Source organism: Doryrhamphus excisus, chromosome 2 (assembly GCF_030265055.1).
Source record: "Doryrhamphus excisus isolate RoL2022-K1 chromosome 2, RoL_Dexc_1.0, whole genome shotgun sequence".
Taxonomy (NCBI): Eukaryota; Metazoa; Chordata; class Actinopteri; order Syngnathiformes; family Syngnathidae; genus Doryrhamphus; species Doryrhamphus excisus.
Window position 1 is genome coordinate 23,355,927 of NC_080467.1, and position 20,022 is coordinate 23,375,948.

A 20,022-nucleotide genomic window follows, 5' to 3' on the forward strand; every position below is an offset into this window, starting at 1 on the left:
TTCCCGTCTGCTGTCAGCCTCATCAACAAGTCCCGGAACCCCCCCCCCCCCCCCCCCCCCCGACACTGTTCACACCCCACCTCTGCCTCATCCTGCCACTTTGACACTCTATATGCATTAAATTAACGCTCAGTTTGGACTCTTAGGAAAAACAATCAGACTGCAGTTCCGGAACAACAAACAAAAAACAGACTGTGTACATATATTTATACTGTATACTGTATATTTTGTATTTTCATTTTTTAATAGATGTGTCTGCACCTACTTCACAAAAACAAATCCCCAGTCGAGGTCAGCAGGCCCCGTCTCCACTGTAAACAGTGTGGACTGGGCAATGCTTCCCTTTTCGGAGGGTCCGGACGGTTTGCCAGAACCCCTTCGAGGCCGACCAAAAGTCGTGCTCCATGGCCTCACCGAATTCCTCCCACACCCGAGTTTTTGCCTCGACAACCGCCGAAGCCGCGAACCGTTTGGCCTGACAGTACCTGTCAGCTGCTTCCGGAGTCCCACAAGCCATCAATGCTCGATAGGACTCCTTCTTCAGCTTGATGGCGGCCCTGACCTCTGGTGTCCACCATCGGGTTCGGGGCCTGCCGCCACGACTGGCACCGACCGCCTTGCGGCCGCAGCTCCGGACTCAATATCCCGGTCCTCCCCCGGGATGCAGGCGAAGCTCTGCCAGACGTTCCCAGCACACCCTCACTACTCGTTTGGGTCTACCAGGTCTGTCCAGCATCCTCCCCCGCCATCTAATCCAACTCATCAACAGGTGGTGATCAGTTGACAGCTCAGCCCCTCTCTTCACCCGCCTGTCCAGAACATGCGGATACAGGTCTGATGACACCACTGCAACGTCGATCATAGACCTGCAGCCAAGGGTGTCCTGATGCCAAGTGCACTTATGGACATCCCAGAATTTCTAGGCGCAGCCAAGGTGTTGAGGGAATTTGAGGGAGTTCTTATGGCCTCTACGGGCTGTGACCTTCAGCGCTTACTGGGACGGTTTGCATCTGAGTGCGAAGCGTCTGGGATGAGACTCGGTACCTCCAAATCAGAGGCCGTGGTTCTCAGTCGTAAAAGGGTGGAGTGCTCCCTCCGGGTTGGGAATGAGGTCCTACCCCAGGTGGAGGAGTTTAGGTATCTTAGGTATGGTCACAAGTGAGGGAAAATGGGAGCGTGAGGTCGACAGACGGATCGGCGCAGCCTCGGCAGTAATGCGGTCGCTGTAACGGACCGTCGTGGTTAAAAAAGCTTTCAATTTACCGGTCGATCTATGTTCCCACCCTCACCTATGGTCATGAGCTTTGGGTCATGACCGAAAGAATGACATCTTGGATACAGGCGGCTGAAATGAGTTTCCTCCGTAAAGTAGCTGGACTCACCCTAAGAGATAGGGTGAGGAGCTCAGAGTAGAGCCGCTTCTCCTTCACATCGAGAGGAGTCAGTTGAGGTGGCTCGGGCATCTAGTCCGGATGCCTCCCGGACGCCTCCCTGGTGAGGTGTTCCGGGCATACCCAGCCGGGAAAAGGCCCCGGGGCAGACCTAGGACACGCTGGAGGGATTATGTCTCACAGCTGGCCTGGGAACACCTTGGTGTCCTCCCGGTAAAGATGGAGGAGGTGGCCAGGGACCGGGAAATCTGGGCTTCCCTACTAAGACTGCTGCCCCCCGCGACCTGGACCTGGATAAGCGGAGGAAAATGGATGGATGGCTGGACTTGTATACTAAAATGAGATGGAGATAATTGCAATATTTGTCGGAATAGTTCTGGATCAAATGGTGGAAGGAGTATCTGACCAACACTGCTCTGAGACAAAGATGGCATACGCCAAGAAGAAACATGCAAGTTGGAGATGTGGTGATCGTCAAAGAGGAGGAGGTTCCCCGAAACAAATGGAAACTGGCTGGGATTTTTCAAGTCCATAAGAGTGACAATGGACTAGTGAGGACAGTTACGGTGTTTCACGATGCTTCAATGTCCCGCAATGGCGTGTGAATGCACTCAAGAGCAATAAATGCATCAAGAACAGCAGTAAAGGAAGCGTGAACTCTTTACTGGAGCAGGTCAGCTAAGTAACAAAGACCATACATCTGCAAGCTCTTCAAAGGACACGTAAAGAGTACAGCCATAGCAGAGGATGGTTTCGATCCATCACCCTCTGGGTTATGGGCCCAGCACGCTACCGCTGCGCCACTCTGCTGCTGACATCTGTACAAGTACCCAGCTTTGTGCGGCTCCTTTTGAGTGTCCTCTGTTGTCAGTGAACCTCACAAGGTCACAGTTTTTTTTTCCTGATCAGGGCACCGTTTTAGGTTGGGTGGATGAGTGACCGAAAGCGCCAGATTAAAGGTTCCTTACGCTCAGGAGGCACTGGTTGAAATCCCACAGCTGGCATTTTCCTGGTCAGCTCCATTATCCACGACTGGAATGATTTGGCAGCAAAAGACTGTTGGATTGTACAAGACACCTGAACACCTTGAGAAGAAGATTAAGAGAGGTTTTGTTCTAATGAGAAGGGTTTGTTTGTTGACATTGTGACATACAAAAGAGGTACTCCCCGTCGGGGAATCGAACCCCGGTCTCCCGCGAACAGGCCTTTTTCTGCTTAACCTGGCCTTTTTGATCAAATCCACAGCTGACCGAGTTTCTCGGGGAACACAAGAAGCGAGAGGTTCAGTCATCACTGGGAACTTTGGAAGTGTAGTCACCTTAAGTCAGGTCTGCTTTGGTGAACTTCAGAGGCATCATGACCAGTCTGCATCAAAACATTATCTGAAATCCTGTTGCAGGTTTCTGGCATTGATTCTTAATTCAGTTGCCATCCCTGATCGATGGTAATGGTAATGGTAATCATGCCCGCGTGGCAGGCGTGTCTCTTTACTTGTCTGACGTCTGTGTCGCATCCTGATTGGCTGGCAGCAAATTTGAACAAACTGCAAAGTGGCGCTGAATGACAAAACATCACAATCACAACACACACACGGGATGCCAGGGGAGGCCGAGTACTAACAGAGTTGAGCGAGAGGGCATAAGAAAAATAATTGTGACCTTGTGGTGGTTACCCGACAGCACCAAGGATATGGTGCGCGTCTGATGCGTAATGCATGCCAGGTGATGTTCATCTAGCGATCGGACATTCTTGTGGGGGACAAGCTCAACAGCAGGAATGTTGAGAGAACTGACCAGTCCGCTATCAATGAAGTTCTCGTCCGCCCCAGAGTCAATTAATGCTGTGGTAGGAGAAGCTTCCCCCGCCCAGGATATCGTACCTTCCACCTGAAGTCGGCCCACCAAAGCGGATGACGCAGCCGGTGTGGTTGGAGCGGGCAGTGCCTGGTGGAGGAAGAGCGTTGGCGTGCTGGGCGAACTGGACAGCGGGAAATTGTGTGTAGGACTCCCACAGTACAGGCACAGCCACCGGCGTGGACGGTGACTCCTCTCCGCTGACGAAAGGCAACTGGCTCCCAGTTGCATGGGGACAACACTCCCGACGTCATCAGACGGCGCTCCACTGCTGGAGCAGGGAGGGAGGAGTGGTGCCGGAAGAGCCCCAGGAGGAGGGATTTGGAGCCGACGTGTGGGTCGGAGAGGCTCCGCCCTCTGCTGTGTGCTGCGCTCCCGCAGAGGGTTGTCGAGTTGATTGGATAGCGACAGAGAGCGGCTGGAATGACAAGGCGCTGCGGAGCGCATATCGGGCGAGTGTTAGAATAAAATGTAGATACAGGTATTATTTTGTTAGTTATCACCCTTATATCCATTTGCTTAGACAATAGAAAGTGTTTGAATGTGCTGAAGAAGGAATGTTCCCGTGACCCTAATCAGAGACCCTCAGCGACCCCCAGGTCCTGGAGGAGCTTGGATGCACCAACAGCGACTCTGCAGATGCTCATGTTAATCCTGCAAGAATGTGTTAAGATAAGAACTCATAAAACATTAAAAGTAATTGCTCTCACATACAAACACACATAGACAAACAAATACAGCTCGTGCAACTGCCTTCTCTACCCCCCCCCCCCCCCCTTAGAGTTGCACGACCATGTAGTAGGGACCCCCGAAAGAGAATAAAAAGAGGGGAGTGTGAACTGCATATTCAGAGTGGAGCGGCATGTCACTGGGTATGTGGTTTCACTCTCCTCGCTGCGAGCAACTTTGAATATTGTTGTCTTTCTCTTCTGTATTTCTGTATTTCAGTGTTTTTACAAGTGTCGTGACACTTGTAATACAGGAGTTTGAACCTGACACTTACTCTACAAATCTGTGGTAACCGTGGATCAGGATGAGGTCCCCAAACGACGCCAATGTCTGTGACAGCTGATGTTAAGGATCAGCTGATCAGAAGATACTTGGTTTGTGTGCGGGGCCACAAGTCTTGCCAGTTCCAGTTAAAAGCCAGGCTCCTCATGTAGTTTCCATAAAGTACCAAGGGATTGTCCTGTTGCCCTCGTATTTTGAGGGCAAAAAGGAGACGTTTGCAAGTGGACCTCAGACCTGGTCACCTGAACAGGGACTTGAATCCCGGACACTCAGATCAAACGTTTCAAGTTCAGGTGACCGGCTCAACCTTTGTCTTGTCTGACCACAAACTTTTTTTGTCCAGAAGATATTTGGATTGTCCATGCGGGTAGTTTAAGACCTCAGTCCATCTTGGGGGTGGACATTTCGGGACTGGGGCCTCTTCATCTCTGCAAGCCCTCGGTGGAATTGTTGGGGTCACCTTGATGCGCTACTTGAGAACAATAAATCACGTACTGGGTTTCTTCACTATTCCATGATAAGAGACCAATCTAGAGAACGCGGCCAGGATTAGGTTTGGTGTATTTGTCTGACGCTGAGGGATAGATCCTGGACTCATTTCCGATCCCACATCTCTTTTACAAAATACAAAGGATTCCTTGGAGAATGCAGGTATCGACTCTGCTACTTCTCGCATGCTAAGCAAGCACTTTACCATTTGAGGTAATTCTCCTGGTTTGGGGTATTTGTCGGATGCTAAGGGGTAGATCCAATCCCAACATCTCTTCTACAAAAGGCAAAGAGCTCCTTGGAGACTGCGGGCATTGATCCCACAACAAGACAAGACAAGGTGCTAGAGGGGAGAATGCAGTTAGGACTGGGTTTAGGTTAGGACTGGGTTTAGGGTGATACCGATGGCTGTGTTTGGCCTAGATATCAGGATTGGGGCCCGGATTAGTATTCGCTACTTGGGAACATTTCATCAAAAAAACAAATGAGTTCATGGAAAATGCGGCCATTGACCCCGCTACCTCTCACATGCTAAGCGAGCGCTCTACCATTTGAGCTAATTCCCCTGCTGATGCAGCGTTGGCAGAGACGGTCCAGTCTCAGAACTGTTTTGGTTCCTTTGCTGGAGTACGTCAAAGCGACACAGTCTCTACCTATCAGAGTGCAGCCATGATGCAGTCCCTGGTGGTCTAGTGGCTGGGACTTGGTGCTCTCACCGCCGCAGCCGTTGTTCGATTCCCGGTCAGGGAACTGACATTTGGTTAAGTTTTGAGTGGAGATAGGATTTGTCTTAGTCCTCGGTCGAACGGTTCGGGTCATCTTTCAGCGCTATCTGTGAACTGCTGTCACTGCACATAAAAACAATTCCAAGTCCGCCAATCGAATCCCGGTGTACCTCCTGATGGTCTTTACGTCTTTCATAAATGGGGTGTTAAAATGTGAATTTTCAAAAGGAACAAAGACAATCCATCTGCAACCTGGTCAACGGACACGTAAACAGTGCAGGTACCCTCCTTTGTGTGGCTCCATTATGTGTCCTCCGTTGTCAGCGAACCTCACAAGGTCACAGTTTTTTCCTGATCAGGGCACCGTTTTGGGTTGTGTGGATGAGTGGTCTAAAGAACCAGATTAAGGCTCCTTTCGCTCTGGAGCCACTGGTTGAAATCCCACAGCTGTCATTTTCCTGGTCAGGTCCATTATCCACGACTGGAATGATTTGGTAGCAAAGGACTGTCAGATTGTACAACACAGCTGAGCACTTGGAGAAGAAGATGAATAGAGGTCTTGTTCTCCCGGACTGGTTGTTGCAACCGCAACCCTGCTCAAGGTTCAACGTGACATACAAAACAGGAACTCCCCGTCTGGGAATCAATCCGCGCAATCTTCCATGTGACAGGCGGAGATACTGGCCACTATACTAACAAGGACTGCTGCTGAGTCGATGTAGTGTCGATTGGCCAAATCGGGATTCAGAACAGGCTTGTGGCCCATGACCGTTTTTATGGTAGCTGGAGACTTCAACCAGTGAAATCCTTCCCATTTTCTGTAGCTCTTATCCTCATCAACAGACTGTATTCCCCACCCGTTACCAGCATGGGGACATTCCAACCCAAGATGAGAACACACTGGACCAGGTACACAGCAACATACGTGGCACAGACACAGCTTCACCCTGCCCCCACTTTTACCCACGACTGAAAAAACAGAACACCACCTAAGAAGCTGAAATACTCACTTTGGAGAACGTTAGACTGAAGTTCTAAAGGTCCCTGGTACAAGCCCGGTTTTCAGAACAATCCCTATTTATTTTGTGACTTGGCAAATAGTTTGAAAATGCTTATTGGCTGGCTGAAAGGACCTTAACTTCATTCTTCAAAAGGCCAGACATCCAGCCATCCAGACAAGGTTAGAGGAGGTTACAAGCCTATTTACAAACCATTGACTCCAAGGGCACAAGTTGAGTCCACGGAGATATCAAAGTGACCCCGAGGGTGGCTAAGGTGTTTCTTTCAAGCCGCGATTGTGATGTCTTGTTTTGTTGAAGAAAAGCCCATTATTTCTGGAACAATTTTCCCTACAAAGGAGACATCTTTGTCCATTTGGACAATTGTCTATCTGCCCCCACTTTGGACACATCGTCATGTTTCATTGTTTGGCAACTACTTTGTGACTTCACCAGTCCCCTTAAAAGCCCCTACTTTCGGGTTTCCATAGTGTAGTGGTTATCACGTCTGCGTAACACGCAAAAGGTCCCCAGTTCGAAACTGGGTGGAAACATGGCCTTTCAAGACCTTCTTTTACAAAAAAAGTCAAGGTGACAAATAGGAACAATGACATGTGCTTGATCTCTGAAGGGACTTGAACACTCAGATTTAAAGTCTGATGCCCTACGAAGTGAGCCCCCAGGCCTTTGGTCAAAAGACTTGTTTTTATGTATTTGGAATGAAATGTTTTCAGCATGTTGAACAATTTTCAACAGGAAAGATATCTTTCAGATGTATCAATAAAACTGCTAAATCGCCCAACATGGGGCTCGAACCCACGACCATGAGATTAAGAGTCTCAAGCTCTACCCACTGAGCTAATCGGGCCTTTTGCTGTTCTCGATATCATTTTTTGTTCTGTTTTTATTGACGTGGCCATCCTGATGTTTGATCAATTCCACAGCTGACCTATTTTCTCAAGTAACAGAAGGATGGCCGAGCGGTCGAAGGCGCTGCATTCAGGTTGCAGTCTCTAATGAGGCGTGGGTTCAAATCCCACTTCAGACAGTGCGGGGCTGCAAGTCTTTCCAGTTCCAGTTAAAAGCCAGGCTCCTCATGAATTTTCCATAAAGTACCAAAGTGTTGTCCTGTTGTCCTTGTATTTTGAGGGCAAAAGGAGGCGTTTAAAAGTGGACCTCAGACCTGGTCACCTGAACAGGGACTTGAATCCCGGACACTCAGATCAAAAGTTTCATGTTCCGGACCAAATGGTCCTTCGAGCCGATATCTTCCCAGTGACCTGCAAGATTCAGAGGGAGGCAGTGATGTTCTGTGCCTGTTCTGAACCAACAAAGGTTGACTTCTTGATGGGTCATCGAGGTCCAAAAGGTTTACTTAACTAGTTTCAGCCCCACATTGGGCGGTGCAGCACTTTTGGTGATACATCGTCAAGATTTCTTTCCTGTGGAAAATTGTGCAACATGCGGAAAACATTTCATTGATGAAGTGGAATCGATGCCTGCATTCTCCAAATGGTATATTGTGTCTTTTTCCTGCTAAAAAAGCATTCTCCATCTCCAACATCGTACCTGATACTTTGATTAATTGCATTCTAATGATGTTTCCGAAAAACACAGGTGGTGTCAAAACTACTGCATTGGTATAGTCCCATGAGGATGGGATTCAAACCCATGCACGCAGAACACAATGGATTAGCTGTCCAGCACCTTAACCTCTCGGTCACCTCATCTCCTGCAGGACCTTTGTTGACATGGTCTTGTTGACTGAAAATGAGTCCCAACATCTGAGTTAGTGTTTGGTAATGCAGAAACTGTGGTAGCCTAGTTAGAACCCAACCTTAAACTCCAGGTTATTTTGTTGAATGGCTAGTGGCGCAGTGGATGACGTGTTGTCTACGGGTTAGACAGCTGTAATCATATCGTGGTTCGTACTCATTGTTGTGTCCGCACCAACCCTGGGTCATGGCAGGTGTGTGTTGCTTTTGTTATTGTCTTGTCTAAAAAGCACTTTTCTCTCAACCCAATTGTAGTCTTGGCGAAACAGTGACAATCCAGAAGCTAACCTTAAATGACAGGTCCTTTTGTTGTACGAATAGTGGGGCAAAGGATAACTCATCTCAGAAGATTCAAGTTTCAACTCCTGGCTAGCTAGCAAATCTTTTCAATTAACCAGACTCTAAAATTCAATTTTTGCTCGCAGACGAATTAGAAGCAACTGGGAGCAGCAATCAGCACCTTCGAGTCAGAGTTTTTGGTTCTTGCCCGGAACTCTGCTCATGAGGTGCTCGGGTGTGTTGTACAATCTGACAGTCCTTTGCTGCCAAATCATTCCAGTCGTGGATAATGGACCTGACCAGGAAAATACCAGCTGTGGGATTTCAACCAGTGCCCACTGAGCAAAAGGAGCCTTCATCTGGTGCTTTAGACCACTCATCCACACAACCTAAAACGGTGCCCTGATCAGGAAAAAACTGTGACCTTGTGAGGTTCGCTGACAATGGAGGACACTGAAAAGGAGCCGCACAAAGCAGGGTACCTGCACTGTTTACGTGTCCGTTGACCAGGTTGCAGATGGATTGTCTTTGTTCCTTTTGACAATCCACATTTTAACACCCCATTATTGAAAGACGTAACGACCATCAGGAGGAGTGAGGTTTATTGTGAGGACCTTTAGAACTCCAGTCCAACGCTCTCCCAAGTGGGCTATTTTAGCTGCGATGGGGGGTTCTGCTTTTTCAGTCGGGGCCTAAAGTGGGGGAAGAGTGAAGCTGTGTCTGTGCCATGTACTGCCGTCTTCGCCGACATGGCCTCGGTGACTGTGGGCGACGAGTTCGCCTCCAGGTGGGAGGTTGACGATCGGGCGACTCTATCTCCAGTCAAAACCTAGCCAAATGTCAATTCCCTGACCGGGAATCGAACCCAGGCCGCAGCAGTGAAAGCGCCGAATCCTAGCCACTAGACCACTAATCCAGGCCCCAAGCCCGATATCTAGGCCAAATACAGCCATAGGTATCACCTTGTCTTGTCTTACTGTGGGATCAATGCCCACAGTCTTCTAGAAGTTATTTGCCTTTTGTAAAAGCGATGTTACGATCGGAAATGAGTCCAGGATCGATCCACGTGGTAGACCCGCGTCCGATTCCCGGCCAATGCAACAGGGCTGTTTTCATACCTTTCATCGTGAAAAAAAGTGCCAAGACCGTTTTCAGGACCAACTGATGACCTCTGAATTCGATCAGAAACGTCACACCTCTCGACCTGAGACTCTCCACCTGAGACTCTCCACCACAAGACTTGATTATCTAATCCAAATTCTGTCAATAGTGGCATTCTCAGCCACAACCTCAACGTCGAACGCTTGGCCGTACTCACTAGCCTCAAAACAGCAAGACCTTCGATAGCTCAGTTGGAAGAGTGGCGTACTGAAGTGGTTCAAGCTGGCATCCTTAGGTAGCTGGTTCAAGTCCGGCTCGAAGGACAAGCCCTTTGCTCATGTTATGTCTGTTATGTTCTGTCTCCAGGAAAGAATGGCAATACCGTCTTGTCTGAAGGACCTCTGCTTCCCTGTCGATGGAGTTGGACTTGAGTCTTTGTCACGCAGTCTGAAATTGGCAAACTGAGAAATTCTGATTGAGTGATCAATGCAGTTTGTCTATTTGAATACATTTCATCTCAACTCCTGTTGGAAAAGGACAGCCATTTCCGTGAGAGCACAAGACCCCTGGATTGTACCCAAAAATACTTTGTGCTCATCAAAGAGGAAAGTTGGTGTCCTGGTTTGCAAAGCCTCCATTGTTACGCCAGAAGGTGCCAGTCACATCTAAAACAAAGGGTTCCATGGTGTAATGGTTAGCACTCTGGACTCTGAATCCAGTGATCCAAGTTCAAGTCTTGGTGGAACCTACTTGCCTTGCAGCAATCGAGTGTTTGGACTGTGTCTTCCTTTAACAGTAAGAGTATGATGACTTATTGACTTACTCTACAAATCAGTGGTAACCGTGGATAATAATAATAATAATAATAATACATTTTATTTAAAAGCGCCTTTCAGGACACCCAAGGTCGCTGTACAGGAGATAAAAACACCAATATAAAATACAAGATAAAAGACAACAAACAATAAATAAGAGCATACAATAAATCGGGAGAGGGGGGACCATGTGAAGCTGTTAAAGGGAATAGGCAAGTTTAAACAGATGGGTTTTGAGTTTAGATTTGAAAATGGGAAGGGTGGCAGAGTTACGGAGGTCTGGTGGCAATGAGTTCCAGAGTTGGGGTGCAGAGCGGCTGAAAGCTCTGCTCCCCATACTGCTAAGGCGTGCAGAGGGAACAGTGAGATGGAGGGACGCGGAAGATCTGAGGAAACGGGATGGCTTAAGAATGTGGATGAGGTCAGAGAGGTAAGGGGGGGCAAGGTTATGGATGGACTTGTAGGTGTACAGAAGGATTTTGTAGTTAATTCTTTGTGTCACGGGGAGCCAGTGGAGTTGCTGCAGGATGGGGGTGATGTGGTGGAATGAGGGGGTCCTGGTGATGATCCGGGCAGCAGAGTTCTGAACCAGTTGAAGTTTATGGAGGGATTTGTGAGGGAGGCCGAAGAGGAGAGCGTTACAATAGTCAATGCGGGAAGTGACAAGGCTATGGACGAGGATGGCGGTGGTGTGGGGGGTGAGGGAGGGGAGTAGACGATTAATGGAGCGCAGATGAAAGTAAGCTGACCTGGTGACGTTATTGATGTGGGATTGGAAAGATAGAGTGCTGTCGAGGATGACACCCAGACTCTTGACCTGCGGGGAGGGGGAGACTAAGGAGCTGTCGATGGAGAGAGAGAAGGAGTCAACTTTAGATAGGGTGGATTTGGTGCCAATGAGTAAGAATTCAGTTTTATTGCTGTTAAGTTTCAGAAAGTTGGAGGTGAACCATGATTTTATTTCAGAGAGACAGGAGGTGAGGGAGGGGGGTGGGAGTGTAGAGTTGGGTTTGGAAGAGAGGTAGAGCTGGGTGTCATCCGCGAAGCAGTGAAAATGAATGTTGGTGGTGACTGGGGAGGGGTCAGAGGAGAAAGATTTAAGCTGAATAAACTGAGTGCGGTCTGTGAGATAAGAATGGAACCAGTGGAGGGGGGTGTGGGAGATGCCAATTTCGGAGAGTCTACTGAGGAGGATGGGGTGTGAGATGGTGTCAAAGGCCGCACTCAGGTCAAGGAGGATGAGAATAGAAAGTGAACTGGTGTCAGCTGCAGTGAGGAGATCATTGGTGATTTTGATGAGTGCAGTTTCAGTGCTGTGACGGGGACGGAAGCCGGACTGGAAGGGTTCATACAGATTGTTAAAGGTGAGATGTGCGTGAAGTTGGGAGGAGACTATTTTTTCAAGAATTTTGGAAATGAAAGGTAAGTTGGAGATAGGGCGGAGGTTATTGAAGTTGTTGGGATCTGAACCAGTTTTTTTCAGGATTGGGGTGACGGCAGCGTTTTTGAAAGCTGGGGGGACAGTACCGGTAGACACCGGTAGTACCGGTGGATAATGGCAGAGATGAGAGGAAGCAGAGAGGAGAGGCAGGATTTGACCAGGATTGTGGGGATGGGGTCCAGCTGGCATGTGGAGGGCTTGGATTTGTGGATGATGTCAGATATTTCAGATGCGGTGGGGAGTTGAAAAGAGGAAAAAGGCTGACTGTAGAGAAAGGGTTCGGATGTGGGGAGAGGAGGCGGTTGTGAACAGAGGTGCTGATGAATGGAGTTTATTTTGTCATTGAAAAATACCATCAGTGAGTTACAGGTGTCAGTTGAGTAAAAGTGGGGGGGTAAAGAGTGGGGAGGCTGGAGGATCTTATTGAGTAATGAAAAAAGTGATTTTGTGTTTCCTTTGTTGGATGTGATGAGTCCAGAGTAATAAGCAGATTTACAGTGTGCAATGGCGTCTTTGTACTGGAGAATGTGGGTATTGTAGATGTTTTTGTGAATTGTGAGTCCAGTTTTTTTGTAGAGCCGTTCCAGTTGTCGTCCTTTAGATTTCAATGTCCGGAGTTCAGGGGTGAACCAAGGTGCAGATGATGAAAAAGAAACAGTCCGAGTTTTCAGTTTTCAGAGTTCAGGATATTGTTTAGACCAGTGTTGTAAAGAGCTGTGAGATCTTCGGGGTTAGGAAGAAAATCCGGGATTGGGATATAGGAAATTTCGGAGCGGAGAGTGTCAACATTAATGTCCTTTAGGTTCCTGAAGGAGATGAGACGTGGAGGTTTGATTGAGGAGAGGCAGAGTGTAGTGCTGAATGAGAGGAGGAAGTGGTCCGTTATTGGAAGTTCGTCGGCGGTGCAGTTGGAGGGGGTGAGGCCAGAGCAGCAGAGTAGATCCAGTGTGTGTCCTTTGGTATGTGTCGGGAAGTCAATGTATTGGTGGAGTCCAAAACTGTTAGGCATAATAGAAAGTCTCTGGTGAGTGGGAGAGTTTTATTGTCTATATGTATGTTGAAATCTCCCAGCAGTATTAAGTTATGTGACAGAGTGGAGAGTTGTTAGATAAGTCAGTTAAAAAGTCAGTGTGGGGCTTAGGGGGACGATAAATGGTGGCGACGACAGTGGGAGAGTGTCCAGGGAGCATAAAAACAGTGCATTCAAATGAACTCAATGCAGAGACCGTCACCGGCAGGACTTTCCACTTCTCGCGGTGAATTACCGCGAGACCTCCGCCGCGACCGCTGCCACGGGGATGACAGATGTAAACAAAGCCAGCCCGTGTGGATTTGTTGAGGGTGGAAAAGTCATTCGGCTGTTGCCATGTTTCTGTTAAACACAAAAAATCGAGCTTACGGTCAGTGAGGAGATCCTGGAGGAGTGGACCCTTGCTCGTGAGAGAGCGGATGTAGAGCAGACCGAAGCGAACAGTGGCATTGTCGTGCTTAGCGGTAGCGTTAGCATTAGCCGTCCTAACCGGGCGAGCTAATACACTGCTATCCGCTACCCTGTCGGAGTTTCTGGGAGGACGACGAGTGGTAGACCAGATGGATTTTATTGCTGTGGAGGAGTTGTCGTGATTGAAGTTCCTGCGAGACCCACGATGGGTGTACGATGGCTGGATCGATAATCGAACGCAGGAAAAACACTTCAGCTCACCCAGAGTGCTAACACAGTGGTCATAGTTAGGCCATATTGAGGCAATAAAACCATAAATCACTTAAAAGTTACGGGAGAGTAGCGGCAGCCAGTCGCGCCAGCGTTCACTCAACCGGAACCGGATCAGGATGAGGTCCCCAAACGACGCCAATGTCTGTGACAGCTGATGTCAAGGATCAGCTGATCAGAAGATACTTGGTTTGTGTGCGGGGCCACAAGTCTTTCCAGTTCCAGTTAAAAGCCAGGCTCCTCATATAGTAGTTTCCATAGAGTACCAAGGGATTGTCCTGTTGCCCTCGTATATTGAGGGCAAAAAGGAAGCGTTTGCAAGTGGACCTCAGACCTGGTCACCTGAACAGGGACTTGAATCCCGGACACTCAGATCAAAAGTTTCATGTTCGGGTGACCAGCTCAACCTTTGTCGTGTCTGACCATGAACTCTTTTTGTCCAGAAGATATTTGGCTTGTCCATGTGGGTAGTTTAAGACCTCAGTCCATCTTGGAGGTGGACATTTCGGGACCAGGGCCACTTCATCTCTGCAAGGCCTCGGTGGAATGGTTGGGGTCACCTTGATGCGCTACTTGAGAACAATAAATCACGTACTGGGTTTCTTCACTATTCCATGATAAGAGACCAATCTAGAGAACGCGGCCAAGATTAGGTTTGGGGTATTTGTCGGACGCTGAGGGATAGATCCTGGACTCATTTCCGATCCCACATCTCTTTTATAAAATACAAAGGAGTCCTTGGAGAATGCGGGTATCGACTCTGCTACTTCTCGCATGCTCAGCAAGCACTTTATTATTTGAGGTAATTCCCCTGGTTTGGGGTATTTGTCGGATGCTAAGAGGTAGATCCAATCCCAACATCTCTTCTACAGAGGGCAAAGAACTCCTTGGAGACTGCGGGCATTGATCCCACAACAAGATAAGACAAGGTGCTAGAGGGGAGAATGCAGTTAGGACTGGGTTTAGGTTAGGACTGGGTTTAGGGTGATACCGATGGCTGTGTTTGGCATTTGAGGTAATTCCCCTGCTGATGCAGCGCTGGCAGAGAAGGTCCAGTCTCATAACTATTTTGGTTCCTTTGCTGGAGTACGTCAAAGCGACACAGTCTCTGCCTTTCAGAGTGCAGCCATGATGCAGTCCCTGGTTGTCTAGTGGCTGGGACTTGGTGCTCTCACCACCGCGGCTGTTGTTCGATTCCCGGTCAGGGAACTGACATTTGGTTAGGTTTTGAGTGGAGATAGGATTTGTCTTGGTCCTCATGGACAAGCAATTCCAAGTCTGCCAATCGAATCCCAGTCTACCTCCTGATGGTCTTTACGTCTGTCATAAATGGGGTGTTAAAATGTGGATTTTCAAAAGGAACAAAGGCAATCCATCTGCAACCTGGTCAACGGACACGTAAACAGTGCAGGTACCCTCCTTTGTGTGGCTCCATTTCAGTGTCCTCCGTTGTCAGCAAACCTCACAAGGTCACAGTTTTTTCCTGATCAGGGCACCGTTTTGGGTTGTGTGGATGAGTGGTCTAAAGCACCACATTAAGGCTCCTTTCACTCTGGTCAGGTCCATTATCCACGACTGGAATGATTTGGTAGCAAAGGACTGTCAGATTGTACAACACAGCTGAGCACTTGGAGAAGAAGATGAATAGAGGTCTTGTTCTCCCGGACTGGTTGTTGCAACCGCAACCCTGCTCAAGGTTCAACGTGACATACAAAATAAGAACTCCCCGTCTGGGAATCGAACCGCGCAATCTTCCATGTGACAGGCGGAGATACTGGCCACTATACTAACAAGGAATGCTGCTGAGTCGATGTAGTGTCGATTGGCCAAAGCGGGATTCAGAACAGGCTTGTGGCCCATGATCGTTTTTATGGTAGCTGGAGACTTCAACCAGTGAAATCCTTCCCATTTTCTGTAGCTCTTATCCTCATCAACGGACTGTATTCCCCACCCGTTACCAGCATGGGGACATTCCAACCCAAGATGAGAACACACTGAACCAGGTACACAGCAACATACGTGGCACAGACACAGCTTCACCCTGCCCCCACATTTACCCACGACTGAAAAAGCAGAACACCACCTCAGAAGCTGAAATACTCACTTAGGAGAACGTTAGACTGAAGTTCTAAAGGTCCCTGGTTCAAGCCCGGTTTTCAGAACAATCCCTGTTTATTTTGTGACTTGGCAAATAGTTTGAAAATGCTTATTGGCTGGCTGAAAGGACCTTAACTTCATTCTTCAAAAGGCCAGACATCCAGCCATCCAGACAAGGTTAGAGGAGGTTACAAGCCTATTTACAAACCATTGACTCCAAGGACACAAGTTGAGTCCATCGAGATATCAACGTGACCCCGAGGGTGGCTAAGGTGTTTCTTTCAAGCCGCGATTGTGATGTCTTGTTTTGTTGAAGAAAAGCCCATTATTTCTGGAACAATTTTCCCTACAAAGGAGACATTTTTGTCCATTTGGACAATTGTCAATCTGCCCCCACTTTGGACACATCGTCGCGTTTCATTGTTTGGCAACTGCTTTGTGACTTCACCAGCCCCCTTAAAAGCCCCTTCCTTCAGTTTTCCGTAGTGTAATGGTTATCACATGAAAGATGGCCTTTCAAGTCCTTCTTTTACAAAAAAAGTCAAGGTGACAAATAGGAACAAGGACATGTGCTTGATCTCTGAAGGGACTGAAGGAACTCTAGATACTCAGAGTCTGATGCCCTACGAAGTGAGCCCCCATGCCTTTGGTCAGAAGATTTGTTTTTGTGTATTTGGAATGAAATGTTTTCAGCATGTTGAACAATTTTCAACAGGAAAGATATCTTTCAGATGTATCAATAAAACTGCATACTCGCCCAATATGAGCTTAAGCGTCTCATGCTCTACCGACTGAGCTAATCTTACCTTTTTCTGTTTTAATTGATGTGGCCATCCTGATGTTTGATCAATTCCACAGTTGACCTTGTTTCTAAGGGAACAGAAGGAGCGAGACCTGCACGGTCAGGATGGCCGAGCAGTCGAAGGCGCTGCATTCAGGTTGCAGTCTCTAATGAGGCGTGGGTTCGAAGGCCACAAGTCTTTCCAGTTCCAGTTAAAAGCCAGGCTCCAAATGTAGTTTCCATAAAGTACCAAGGCCTTTTGCCCTTGTATTTTGAGGGCAAAAAGTTTGCGTTTGCAAGTGGACCTCAGACCTGGTCACCTGAACAGGGACTTGAATCGTGGACACTTAGATCAAAAGTTTCCATTTCGGGTGACCGGCTCAACCTTTGTCTTGTCTGACCATGAACTCTTTTTTTTCCGGAAGATATCTGGCTTGTGGGTAGTTTAAGACCTCAGTCCATCTTGGAGGTGGACATTTCAGGACCGGGGCTTCTTCATCTCTGCAAGGAGAAGTACAGTAGGCCAGAAGATTTTGTTTTCATTTTGTCTTCATTGAGTTGTCCTCATCTATCAAGGAGGAAACCAACCTCTTTTATCCTCCTACTGTGGTCAAGTCCAGAATGCCAGAAGATTCCTCCTCCCTCATCCTCAACACAAAGAGAAGCGACACAGCCTCTGCCTTTCTGAGTGCAGACCTAAAGCAGTGCCTGGTGGTCTGGTGGCGTGGATTCGGTGACACATGACAAGAGACAGGTCTAGAGAACGCAACCAGGAAGAGGTTTGGGGTATTTGTCTGACGCCAAAGGGAAAGATCTTGGACTCATTTCCGATCCCACACCTGTTTTACAAATTACAAAGGATTCCTTGGAGAATGTGGGTATTGATCCTGCTACCTCTCACATGCTAAGCAAGCGCTCTACCATTTGAGCTAATTCCGCTGCTGTTGCATTGTTGGCAGAGAAGGTCCAGTCTCAGAACTATTTTGGTTGCTTTGCTGGAGTACGTCAAAGCGACACAGTCTCTGCCTTTCAGAGTGCAGCCATGATGCAGTCCCTGGTGGTCTAGTGGCTAGGACTTGGTGCTCTCACCGAATCGATACCCGCATTCTCCAAGGAATCCTTTGTATTTTGTAAAAGAGATGTGGTATCGGAAATGAGTCCAGGATCTATCCATCAGTGTCAGACAAATCCCCCAAACCTAATCCAGTATCTTGTCATGTAATAGTGAAGAAACCCAGTTCGTGATTTATTGTTCCCAAGTAGCGCTTCAAGGTGACCCCAACCATTCCACCGAGGCCCAAGACAAATCCTATGTCCAGTAAAAACCTATCCAAATGTCAATTCCCTGACCGGGAATCGAAACCGGGCTGCGGCGGTGAGAGCACTGAATGCTTTTATTATTATTATTATTATTATTATTATTATTATTATTATTATTATTATTATTTTCTTCATACATTCAACATACTTTACACATCAATTCTGAATTTCAGTCCCATTTCTTCATTTATATACACCATTGTATTCCCTTTCACAAAAGCATGATAGAATTCCCCCTCCTCCAAGTAATAATACAAAATGGAAATGTCTTTTTTCATTATACTTTTAAAAATTTTCCATACATCCACATTTCTCTTGTCATAGTGAATCATATTTCTTCGTACTTTAACAGCATATCTTGCATGGCTCAATGTATAGTTTAACAGATTTGCATTACATTCTCCCACCCTTTTATTTACACCAAATAACCACAGTTCTTTCCAGTCCATGTCCCTTACAAATCTTCCTCCCCAACAACTCGTTATGAGCTTTCTCATTTTGTCAAAATATGTTATTAACCCTTCACATTCTATGAACTCATGCATAAATGTTTCTACCTTCTTTTCACATACTTCACATTCTTTGCTTACATTCTCATCAAATTTGCTTATAATTAGATTATTGAATATTCTATTGTGTCTTAGCATGAAGTCCATGTGCTCACATTCACTGGTGTTCCATTTCACTCTCATATTTGCCCATATTTTCTTTACATCCATTCCTTCTATTGCTTTTTCCCACACTCTTTCCGATGCCGGCCTTCTAACATTCTCTCCTTTAAAATATGCATACAATATCTTAGTTTTTACATTCTCCAGTCTTTTCTTACTTTTCCCTTCTCCCACATAGAGTTCCAGCTCACAGTCATCCCCCACCTTATGCCCTCTTCCAATCATCATTCTCCACTCCCTCGGCATCCCATCTTTAATTACTTTTTCCACCTCTCCCACCCCAATATCATCCCCCCTCAATTTCACTTCATCCACCATCACCTGTGCTGACATGAAACCAGGTACATATTCATACACTATATCTCTAACTTTCCTTATACCTGCCCTCCTGATCAGCATATTGTCCATCATTCTTCCGTCGCTTGTGATTTTTGGATTTAAGAAGAGAGGTTGTTCCCATATTTGTTTTAGATTTTGACATTCATAGCTTATGTTCTTTACAAATTCCCCCCATGCACTCAACACCTCTTTGTAAAACTCACTCACTCCATTCAACATTCCTTTTCTCATTTTCATGTATACACCACTCTCTCTGCACCCCCCACATTGACCATTGACTGATTGCTTCCTTCAGAAAAGCCTTCCACACGTGATCATTCTTAACAGCTAAATAGTTCACCATTGTCTTCACCCTCATTGCCTTCTTTTTGCATTCTAGACTTACTAGTTTTAATCCACCATCTTTGTATTCGTTCTCTAAAACCTCCCGTGCTATTCTGGCCCCTTTCCCGTCCCACAAAAAGTCATTCACCAACCCCTCCACTTCTTTCACCACTCTGTCAGGCACATCCAACGCTCTCATTGCGTAGATCATTTTACTCATTAGCAGTGCATTCACCACCACCACTTTCCCTTTTAATTTCAGTCTTCTCTTTTTCCAAAATTTCAATGTATTCTTCATACTGTTTATTCCTTCGTATTGTCTATCCCTTCCTTCTACTCCCTCTATCCCCACATTTATCCCTAAGATCTTCATATAGTCCTTCTTCACCTTTAACCCCATCTCATTCTTCCCTGATTCACTTACTCCTATATACATCATCTCCGACTTCCTAATGTTGACCTTTGCCCCCGATGCCCTACCATAGGCTTTTATACTTTCCAGTACTTCTCCTACACTCTCCTCATCTTTTACTGTGATAGTTGTGTCATCTCCATATTGGTATACTAAGCTCCTCTGTCCTCCTGGTATATTTATCCCTCTAATATTATTGTTCCCTTGCAATAGCCATGCCAGCGGTTCGGCTGATAGAGAGTATAATAAGGCCGACATCGGGCAGCCCTGTCTGACAGAACTTTCTAATCTTATTGACCCAGTTAGAACGCCGTTAACTTTTATAACGCTTACGACATTTTTATACATTCTTTTAATCCAGCCTACCGCCTATCTCCAAACCCTATTCTTTTAAGTAATGTAAATAAATATTCGTGATTCACCCTGTCAAAAGCCTTATTTAAATCTATGCTCATGATAACCCCTCCACCACCTTTTTTCATATAATCA

The 20,022-nt window shown here is 47.0% G+C and overlaps 2 non-coding genes across 2 annotated transcripts; both read left to right on the forward strand.

Annotated features, from left to right (window-relative positions):
• Nucleotides 1-6,948: 6,948 nt before the first annotated feature.
• Nucleotides 6,949-7,021, forward strand: trnav-aac (transfer RNA valine (anticodon AAC)). Its single transcript has one exon. It is a non-coding gene; the product is annotated as a tRNA-Val (tRNA).
• Nucleotides 7,022-10,298: 3,277 nt separating this feature from the next.
• trnaq-cug (transfer RNA glutamine (anticodon CUG)) lies at nt 10,299-10,370 on the forward strand. Its single transcript has one exon. It is a non-coding gene; the product is annotated as a tRNA-Gln (tRNA).
• Nucleotides 10,371-20,022: the final 9,652 nt, after the last annotated feature.